Consider the following 10,657-nt stretch of genomic DNA (forward strand, 5'->3'; position numbering starts at 1 on the left):
ATCAACGTTACCCTAACACAAGCACAGACTTGAGCTCTATAAGCAGTAAGTGCGATTTGTATTTGTGGGGTAGTGATTCCGTTCACCCTGTTGCCTCCAAGAAGTCATTAGGACAACCTATTCCAGATAATTTGTTGGATTAACCAATCCATTTTGAAACTTTTCTTACAAGTCAGTGCTATTCCCCTAACATGAGCATTGACGTGACTGTTGAATCCAGTAAGTGCTACTTGTTGGGGCAGTTTTAACTGACAAAATCAACTGAATGCAAGGGGACTCATGGGAATCCAACTTGGATGACCTCAAATAAAGACACTGATGATTCTTTTGTTCATAAGTGCTTCTCTTTGGGGTTGTCCTACTTGTGACATGTTCTGCCATGGAAACATCTGCATGGGGATGATTGAAGAATCTCGAAATCACTTCTACATCCATGGGATTTTAAAACCTCAGTAAGAGATGCACTTCAACTTTACTCACCTCCTTTAGAGAAAATAGAAGAAAGTGCTTTGAAGTTGGGGTGTGATTCTTCACTAAATTACTACATTAAGTTGTTCATGGTAATTGTTTTTAAAAACTTTCAATTTTTAAGAAACTACAAGTTTACATAACATTCACCCGACTGAGTGCATCGATTTGTCATCAACATTACCCTAACACAAGCACAGACTTGAGCTCTATAAGCAGTAAGTGCTATTTGTTGGGGTAGTGTCGCTGATTCCGGTTTCCTTAGAAGCTTTCATCAGGAAAACCATTCCAGATCATTTATTGTTGGATTAAAAAATCCATTTTGAAACTTTTCTTACAAGTCAGTGCTATTCCCCTAACTTGAGCATTGACGTGACTATTGAATCCAGTAAGTGCTACTTGTTGGGGCAGTTTTAACTGACAAAATCAACTAAGTGCAAGGGGAGCCCTATTCTCATAGGAATCCAACTTGGATGACCTCAAATAAAGACACTGATGATTCTTTTGTTCATAAGTGCTTCTCTTTGGGGTTGTCCTGGTTGTGAACTACTCAGAACGTGGAAGTAAGGCAGGTTACTTCGTTTTTACAAGACAAGTGCTTGAATTTGTCACCAAGATTACCCTAAAACAAGCACAGATTTGAGTTCTGGAAGCAGTAAGTGCGATTTGTATTTGTGGGGTAGTGATTCCGTTCACCCTCTTGCCTCCAAGAAGTCATTAGGACAACCTATTCCAGATAATTTGTTGGATTAACCAATCCATTTTGAAGCTTTTCGGTGAGTCAGTACTATTCCCCTAACTTGAGCATTGACGTGACTATTGAATCCAGTAAGTGCTACTTGTTGGGGCAGTTTTAACTGACAAAATCAACTAAGTGCAAGGGGAGCCCTATTCTCATAGGAATCCAACTTGGATGACCTCAAATAAAGACACTGATGATTCTTTTGTTCATAAGTGCTTCTCTTTGGGGTTGTCCTGGTTGTGAACTACTCAGAACGTGGAAGTAAGGCAGTTTACTTCCTTTTTACAAGACAAGTGCTTGAATTTGTCACCAAGATTACCCTAAAACAAGCACAGATTTGAGTTCTGGAAGCAGTAAGTGCGATTTGTTGGGGTAGTGTCGCTGATTCCGGTTTCCTTAGAAGCTTTCATCAGGAAAACCATTCCAGATCATTTATTGTTAGATTAAAAAATCCATTTTGAAACTTTTTTTGCAAGTCAGTGCTATTCCCCTAACATGAGCATTGACGTGACTGTTGAATCCAGTAAGTGCTACTTGTTGGGGCAGTTTTAACTGACAAAATCAACTAAGTGCAAGGGGAGCCCTATTCTCATAGGAATCCAACTTGGATGACCTCAAATAAAGACACTGATGATTCTTTTGTTCATAAGTGCTTCTCTTTGGGGTTGTCCTGGTTGTGAACTACTCAGAACGTAGGAAGTAAGGCAGTTTACTTCCTTTTTACAAGACAAGTGCTTGAATTTGTCACCAAGATTACCCTAAAACAAGCACAGATTTGAGTTCTGGAAGCAGTAAGTGCGATTTGTATTTGTGGGGTAGTGATTCCGTTCACCCTCTTGCCTCCAAGAAGTCATTAGGACAACCTATTCCAGATAATTTGTTGGATTAACCAATCCATTTTGAAGCTTTTCGGTGAGTCAGTACTATTCCCCTAACTTGAGCATTGACGTGACTATTGAATCCAGTAAGTGCTACTTGTTGGGGCAGTTTTAACTGACAAAATCAACTGAATGCAAGGGGACTCATGGGAATCCAACTTGGATGACCTCAAATAAAGACACTGATGATTCTTTTGTTCATAAGTGCTTCTCTTTGGGGTTGTCCTACTTGTGACATGTTCTGCCATGGAAACATCTGCATGGGGATGATTGAAGAATCTCGAAATCACTTCTACATCCATGGGATTTTAAAACCTCAGTAAGAGATGCACTTCAACTTTACTCACCTCCTTTAGAGAAAATAGAAGAAAGTGCTTTGAAGTTGGGGTGTGATTCTTCACTAAATTACTACATTAAGTTGTTCATGGTAATTGTTTTTAAAAACTTTCAATTTTTAAGAAACTACAAGTTTACATAACATTCACCCGACTGAGTGCATCGATTTGTCATCAACGTTACCCTAACACAAGCACAGACTTGAGCTCTATAAGCAGTAAGTGCTATTTGTTGGGGTAGTGTCGCTGATTCCGGTTTCCTTAGAAGCTTTCATCAGGAAAACCATTCCAGATCATTTATTGTTGGATTAAAAAATCCATTTTGAAACTTTTCTTGCAAGTCAGTGCTATTCCCCTAACATGAGCATTGACGTGACTGTTGAATCCAGTAAGTGCTACTTGTTGGGGCAGTTTTAACTGACAAAATCAACTAAGTGCAAGGGGAGCCCTATTCTCATAGGAATCCAACTTGGATGACCTCAAATAAAGACACTGATGATTCTTTTGTTCATAAGTGCTTCTCTTTGGGGTTGTCCTGGTTGTGAACTACTCAGAACGTGGAAGTAAGGCAGGTTACTTCGTTTTTACAAGACAAGTACTTCAATTTGTCATCAAGATTACGCTAAAACAAGCACAGATTTGAGTTCTGGAAGCAGTAAGTGCGATTTGTATTTGTGGGGTAGTGATTCCGTTCACCCTGTTGCCTCCAAGAAGTCATTAGGACAACCTATTCCAGATAATTTGTTGGATTAACCAATCCATTTTGAAGCTTTTCGGTGAGTCAGTACTATTCCCCTAACTTGAGCATTGACGTGACTATTGAATCCAGTAAGTGCTACTTGTTGGGGCAGTTTTAACTGACAAAATCAACTGAATGCAAGGGGACTCATGGGAATCCAACTTGGATGACCTCAAATAAAGACACTGATGATTCTTTTGTTCATAAGTGCTTCTCTTTGGGGTTGTCCTGCTTGTGACATGTTCTGCCATGGAAACATCTGCATGGGGATGATTGAAGAATCTCGAAATCACTTCTACAACCATGGGATTTTAAAACCTCAGTAAGAGATGCACTTCAACTTTACTCACCTCCTTTAGAGAAAATAGAAGAAAGTGCTTTGAAGTTGGGGTGTGATTCTTCACTAAATTACTACATTAAGTTCTTCATGTTATTTGTTTTTAAAAACTTGCAATTATCCTCCATTTTTAAGAAACCATTTGGAATGCACATGTAGTGTGTCTTTGACCTTTTTTAGATACTGTTTGAACATTAACTGGTGACTACCATGTTGAAATGACTTCCATAAAAGAAATTCATTAGAATCTAACTGTCCTCATCAAGTCCTAATGGTGCTCATGAATTTAAGATGATTGTTGTCTGGTCAAGAAGTGCGAAATGGGTGATTCATTGCTCACCATTATCAAGACTGTTGAAACCTCCTGAAAAAGAAGGTGGAGTGCGTGGGAGTGGCTTCATTCACATTTAAGAGGGACACATGTCTGGAATAAAAAATCCACTGCCATGGGCACACAAGAGGGAAGATGCCGCAGAGGATCATCTGGAGGATGAGGTGGACTATATGTAAGGTAAACAGACTTCTAACTACAAATTGTCTATTGCTTTGTCAACTTCAGTCCTGACTTGTATATAACATCACTATGTGGTGTTTCTTGTGTGGTTGTTTGTGCATGACAAATACTACAAACTGTAATTTGAAGCGAGTTGTCACTGGAACCAATTGCAGGTCACATTTATTACAGACACTGATTATTTGTTTTTCACAAGGGCTGTGGGTTTGTCGGGATTGTGTGGTCTTCAACAAGACTACAAGTTTACATAACATTCACCCGACTGAGTGCATCGATTTGTCATCAACTTTACCCTAACACAAGCACAGACTTGAGCTCTATAAGCAGTAAGTGCTATTTGTTGGGGTAGTGTCGCTGATTCCGGTTTCCTTAGAAGCTTTCATCAGGAAAACCATTCCAGATCATTTATTGTTGGATTAAAAAATCCATTTTGAAACTTTTTTTGCAAGTCAGTGCTATTCCCCTAACATGAGCATTGACGTGACTGTTGAATCCAGTAAGTGCTACTTGTTGGGGCAGTTTTAACTGACAAAATCAACTAAGTGCAAGGGGAGCCCTATTCTCATAGGAATCCAACTTGGATGACCTCAAATAAAGACACTGATGATTCTTTTGTTCATAAGTGCTTCTCTTTGGGGTTGTCCTGGTTGTGAACTACTCAGAACGTGGAAGTAAGGCAGGTTACTTCGTTTTTACAAGACAAGTACTTCAATTTGTCATCAAGATTACGCTAAAACAAGCACAGATTTGAGTTCTGGAAGCAGTAAGTGCGATTTGTATTTGTGGGGTAGTGATTCCGTTCACCCTGTTGCCTCCAAGAAGTCATTAGGACAACCTATTCCAGATAATTTGTTGGATTAACCAATCCATTTTGAAGCTTTTCGGTGAGTCAGTACTATTCCCCTAACTTGAGCATTGACGTGACTATTGAATCCAGTAAGTGCTACTTGTTGGGGCAGTTTTAACTGACAAAATCAACTGAATGCAAGCGGACTCATGGGAATCCAACTTGGATGACCTCAAATAAAGACACTGATGATTCTTTTGTTCATAAGTGCTTCTCTTTGGGGTTGTCCTGCTTGTGACATGTTCTGCCACAGAAACATCTGCATGGGGATGATTGAAGAATCTCGAAATCACTTCTACAACCATGGGATTTTAAAACCTCAGTAAGAGATGCACTTCAACTTTACTCATCTCCTTTAGAGAAAATAGAAGAAGTTGGGGTGTGATTCTTCACTAAATTACTACATTAAGTTCTTCATGGTAATTGTTTTTAAAAACTTTCCATTTTTAAGAAATTACAAGTTTACATAACATTCACCCGACGGAGTGTATCGATTTGTCATCAACGTTACCCTAACACAAGCACAGACTTGAGTTCTGCAAGCAGTAAGTGCTATTTGTATTTGTGGGGTAGTGATTCCGTTCACCCTGTTGCCTCCAAGAAGTCATTAGGACAACCTATTCCAGATAATTTGTTGGATTAACCAATCCATTTTGAAGCTTTTCGGTGAGTCAGTACTATTCCCCTAACTTGAGCATTGACGTGACTATTGAATCCAGTAAGTGCTACTTGTTGGGGCAGTTTTAACTGACAAAATCAACTGAATGCAAGGGGACTCATGGGAATCCAACTTGGATGACCTCAAATAAAGACACTGATGATTCTTTTGTTCATAAGTGCTTCTCTTTGGGGTTGTCCTGGTTGTGAACTACTCAGAACGTAGGAAGTAAGGCAGTTTACTTCCTTTTTACAAGACAAGTGCTTGAATTTGTCACCAAGATTACGCTAAAACAAGCACAGATTTGAGTCTCATGGGAATCCAACTTGGATGACCTCAAATAAAGACACTGATGATTCTTTTGTTCATAAGTGCTTCTCTTTGGGGTTGTCCTGCTTGTGACATGTTCTGCCACGGAAACATCTGCATGGGGATGATTGAAGAATCTCGAAATCACTTCTACAACCATGGGATTTTAAAACCTCAGTAAGAGATGCACTTCAACTTTACTCACCTCCTTTAGAGAAAATAGAAGAAAGTGCTTTGAAGTTGGGGTGTGATTCTTCACTAAATTACTACATTAAGTTCTTCATGTTATTTGATTTTAAAAACTTGCAATTATCCTCCATTTTTAAGAAACCATTTGACCTTTTTTAGATACTGTTTGAACATTAACTGGTGACTACCATGTTGAAATGACTTGCATAAAAGAAATTCATTAGAATCTAACTGTCCTCATCAAGTCCTAATGGTGCTCATGAATTTAAGATGATTGTCGTCTGGTCAAGAAGTGCAAAATGGGTGATTCATTGCGCACCATTATCAAGACTGTTGAAACCTCCTGAAAAAGAAGGTGGAGTGGGTGGGAGTGGCTTCATTCACTTAGTCATTGACGTGACTGTTGAATCCAGTAAGTGCTACTTGTTGGGGCAGTTTTAACTGACAAAATCAACTGAATGCAAGGGGACTCATGGGAATCCAACTTGATGACCTCAAATAAAGACACTGATGATTCTTTTGTTCATAAGTGCTTCTCTTTGGGGTTGTCCTGCTTGTGACATGTTCTGCTACGGAAACATCTGCATGGGGATGATTGAAGAATCTCGAAATCACTTCTACAATTCTTACTCACCTCCTTTAGAGAAAATAGAAGAAAGTCCTTTGAAGTTGGGGTGTGATTCTTCACTAAATTACTACATTAAGTTCTTCATGTTACATTAAGTTCATTCACCCAACTGAGTGCATCAATTTGTCATCAACGTTACCCTAACACAAGCACAGACTTGAGTTCTATAAGCAGTAAGTGCTATTTGTTGGGGTAGTGTCGCTGATTCCGGTTTCCTTAGAAGCTTTCATCAGGAAAACCATTCCAGATCATTTATTGTTGGATTAACAAATCCATTTTGAAACTTTTTTTGCAAGTCAGTGCTATTCCCCTAACATGAGCATTGACGTGACTGTTGAATCCAGTAAGTGCTACTTGTTGGGGCAGTTTTAACTGACAGAATCAACTAAGTGCAAGGGGAGCCCTATTCTCATGGGATTCCAACTTGGATGACCTCAAATAAAGACACTGATGATTCTTTTGTTCATAAGTGCTTCTCTTTGGGTTTGTCCTGGTTGTGAGCTACTCAGAACGTGGAAGTAAGGCAGGTTACTTCCTTTTTACAAGACAAGTGCTTCAATTTGTCACCAAGATTACGCTAAAACAAGCACAGATTTGAGTCTCATGGGAATCCAACTTGGATGACCTCAAATAAAGACACTGATGATTCTTTTGTTCATAAGTGCTTCTCTTTGGGGTTGTCCTGCTTGAGACATGTTCTGCCATGGAAACATCTGCATGGGGATGATTGAAGAATCTCGAAATCACTTCTACAACCATGGGATTTTAAAACCTCAGTAAGAGATGCACTTCAACTTTATTCACCTCCTTTAGAGAAAATAGAAGAAAGTGCTTTGAAGTTGGGGTGTGATTCTTCACTAAATTACTACATTAAGTTCTTCATGTTAATTGTTTTTATAAACTTGCAATTATCCTACATTTTTAAGAAACCATTTGGAATGCACATGTAGTGTGTCTTTGACCTGTTTTTAGATACTGTTTGAACATTAACTGGTGACTACCATGTTGAAATGACTTGCATAAAAGAAATTCATTAGAATCTAACTGTCCTCATCAAGTCCTAATGGTGCTCATGAATTTAAGATGATTGTTGTCTGGTCAAGAAGTGCAAAATGGGCGATTCATTGCTCACCATTATCAAGACTGTTGAAATCTCCTGAAAAAGAAGGTGGAGTGCGTGGGAGTGGCTTCATTCACATTCAAGAGGAACACATGTCTGGAAGAAAATCCACTGCCATGGGGACACAAGATGGAAGATGCCGCAGAGGATCATCTGGAGGATGAGGTGGACTATATGTAAGGTAGACAGACTTCTAACTACAAATTGTCTATTGCTTTGTCAACTTCAGCCCTGGCTTGTATATAAAATCACTATGTGGTGTTTCTTGTGTGGTTGGTTTTGCATTACAAATACTACAAACCGTAATTTGAAGCGAGTTGTCACTGAAACGAAATGCAGGTCACATTTATTAGAGACACTTATTATTTGTTTTTCACAAGGGCTGTGGGTTTGTCGGGATGGTGTGGTCTTCAACAAGACTACAAGTTTACATAACATTAACATAACGTCCTCTCATCAAGTCCTCATGGTGCTCATGAACAGTTTTTTTTCGATTGCATAAACACCCCAATATCAAAAATATTACACAATTTTTAAAACCTTACACTCACAGAGCAAAACATCAGCCCAGATTTGCACCACTATAAGCGTAATTTCAGCTTCACACTATTTGCAAAACAATAAACACAGTGATTTGCAAAACAATAAACACATTTATATACATTAGATACAGAAGCATATCATGATGTCAGTTCCTTGCAATTCCAAAACGCTGATTGTGAAATAACCACACCTATGAGCCAATTGGTTAAACACAACCATCAGGTGCGTAAACACATAATTAATTGTAGACACACTAATCAGGTTTAAGCACATTAGTTCACCTGTCTTCAACTAAAATGGAAGGAGCTAGAAGAAGAAGAGTGAGGGTGAGAGGGGGAATCCATGGCGGAGGAGAAGGAGGTAGAGGAAGAGGCCGAGGCCAAGCCAGAGGTAGAGGCCGAGGTGGAGGTAGAGGAAGATGAAGACCTGAAGCAGGAGAAGAACGTGCTCAAACAAGAAGAGGACCAAATTTATCAAATGAAATTCACGCAACACTAGTTGACTATGTTGTCCTTCATGCCAATATGGGCCCTTACAACACACCTCACATTCTCACATTTTTGACTGATTGCACAACATCGTCACAGCAGTTAACCAAATGCACCAGATGAAATAAATTGTCATCTGGGACAATGTCTCATTCCACCGCTCTGCTCTGGTCCCGAACTGGTTTCAACACCATCTACAGTTTACATTACTATACCTTCCACCATACTCTCCATTTCTAACCCCAATAGAAGAGTTTTTCTTTGCATGGTGGTGGAGGGTTTACGATATCTGGCCCCAGGCTAAGGTACCCGTCATTCAGGCCATGGAGGGAGACCTGTGACTAAATTGATGCCACAGCTGTGCAAGGATGGATTCGACATTCAAGATGGTTCTTCCCACGTTGTCTTGCCAGTGAGGATATCGCCTGTGATGTTGATGAAATTATCTGGCCAGATCCAGCTAGGCGAAGAGATAATGTCCAGTATTTTCTGCACTGTATTGTACAGTCAGATTTTTTTTTTACTATAATTGTAACCTGTACTGGATACAGTATTTTATGTTTGTCTGATATTTGATGAGCTTACAATGTTATGCACATTACTGTAGTAGCATGAAAACTGGGACATTTTCTACATGAGAGATTATTTCTAAAGGGTTAACGCTAGCAAACTCATACAACATTTGCTCATGTAACGTTAATGTTGGGCCTTATTACAACGGATATGATGTGAGACATTAACTGTGGCTATAGTCTACGTTTGCCATTCTTATATACTTGGTTCAGGTTAAAGTAGCATGACCCACTCAATTTAGGCTGCTAGCAGTGCACAGTCTCTGTCAATTTCTTTCTCCCAGGCAAGGGAACACATAACAGGTTTGTTTGTCTTACCCGGAGCCTAATCATCCAGAAGACACTAGGAAAATAGCAGAACAGTTCCAGGTTCTTGAGACAGGCTAGTTCTTTAGTTTAGCTTTGTTTTGAGTATGTTTGTTGGCCAATGGTTGGCCAATTTCACAATATGTCATACATCGAGATAAACTGAATTAATACTTCTCTTGTCCGGTTTTTAGTGGTGACAGTATGCACCTTGTATGCTACATGACAACTGCTATTAAGTGCCAAAGGAAGAAGAAGAAGACCTGCATTGCATCATGCATTAGGTGAAATATACTGGTTTGATATACAGTAAGTAATATTGGCAATATTTTATATATCATCCAGTACATCATCAAGGTATTTCTAGTATAGGCTTACTGAAAGTATAATTTTGTTTACTTATTGTATACTACATACTGTAGTTTGGTCGAAAAACACTGTAATGATACACCTTTAGTCAACAATGTTACCAATGCGGGCTGTGGACATTTTTGGGAAGCCATATATTATATTGCTGTACACAGCAGCTCCATATTATTTTACATAGTCAAATACAGCAATTGTAAAAGCCTGTGCTGATCCTGAGCATCCGGTGCAACACAATTCCATTGCATGCTACTTTATACTTCAACTCCACATCGATCCAGAGGGAAATATTGCATAATAACTCACGGGGGTCATTTTTCTGCATTATGAGCACTTTTATGTTTGATACTTTAAGTACATTTTTCTGATAATACATACTTTTACTTAAGTGATATTTTCAAAGCTTTACTTTTACTTGGATTTGAGTATTTTCACAGTTTGTTATTACTACTTTTACAAAAGTAAAGGATGTGAATACTTCTTCCAGCTCTTACACTGGCAGATCCCCTGAGGCGCAAAAATAATAAAACAGCGTAAATACAATGGTTAAGCAACAGTTACAGCAACAGTTTTAATAATCAAGATTCCATTGTTCTTACGTTGAGCTTTAAAGAACTC

Source organism: Seriola aureovittata, chromosome 14, assembly GCF_021018895.1.
Source record: "Seriola aureovittata isolate HTS-2021-v1 ecotype China chromosome 14, ASM2101889v1, whole genome shotgun sequence".
NCBI lineage: Eukaryota > Metazoa > Chordata > Actinopteri > Carangiformes > Carangidae > Seriola > Seriola aureovittata.